Genomic DNA, 830 nt, shown 5'->3' on the forward strand with positions numbered 1-830 from the left:
GTGTGTGTGTATAGAGAGACAGCCCCCCACCCCGCCCCGCCCCGCCCCGCCCCGCCCATCACCCCCGTCCCTGGGAGCCAGCGGGACCCGGCCGGCGAACTCAACCGGCCCGGCCCGGCCCGGCGCGGGGCCTGGGGCGGGAGGCGGCGGCGGGGAAGCCCAGAGAGGCTCGGCTTCTCGAGCGGGGCAGGGGCGCCCTCCGCCGCCGTCTAGGGCCACACCACCCTGAACGCCCCCGATCTCGTCTGGTCTCGGAAGCTAAGCAGGGTCGGGCCTGGTTAGTACTTGGATGGGAGACCGCCTGGGAATACCGGGTGCCACAGGCTGCTTCTTTTTTTTTTTTTTTGGCCTCTTGTTCTGTCCCCTTTCTGGGAGCGCGGCGGCGGCCCGGGGTGGGGGTCACCCCCACCCTCAGCGCCCGCCGCGGTGCCTGGCGCCCCAGCCCGCACCGTGGGGCCTCCTCTTGTCCCAAGCCGCGACACCGCCGCCACGCGGCAGCATGCGTGGCATCTGGACTGTCAGGTCTCAGACCAAAGGTCTGCTCTGTGGGAACCGACACGCTGGAGGAAACCTTGAGAGTCTGAGAGGGGAGGGAGTTCCAGAAGAAGGCCAGGATGTCATTTTGAGGGAGTATGTGACCAGAACTCGTCCCGTTGCTTTTGGGGTTCTATGGGCTACACGCAGGAATCTTTGGTGGTGGCACCTGATGTTGGGGGATCCGGAGTCACACCCAGACCTGCTCCACAGGCCTCCTTTTACTTTTCTCTTCGGATTCATTATTTTTAAAAAGTGTCTCTTACCTCTAGGATTGCATTTTCTTTTCTCTCTCT

At 63.9% G+C, this 830-nt stretch overlaps 1 non-coding gene across 1 annotated transcript; it reads left to right on the forward strand.

Moving 5' to 3' along the window:
- The first annotated feature begins 207 nt into the window (after positions 1-207).
- On the forward strand, positions 208-326 carry LOC142863039 (5S ribosomal RNA). The gene has a single exon (XR_012913921.1). It is a non-coding gene; the product is annotated as a 5S ribosomal RNA (ribosomal RNA).
- Positions 327-830: the final 504 nt, after the last annotated feature.

This window comes from Microcebus murinus, chromosome 20 (genome assembly GCF_040939455.1).
Source record: "Microcebus murinus isolate Inina chromosome 20, M.murinus_Inina_mat1.0, whole genome shotgun sequence".
In the NCBI taxonomy this organism is placed as follows: Eukaryota; Metazoa; Chordata; class Mammalia; order Primates; family Cheirogaleidae; genus Microcebus; species Microcebus murinus.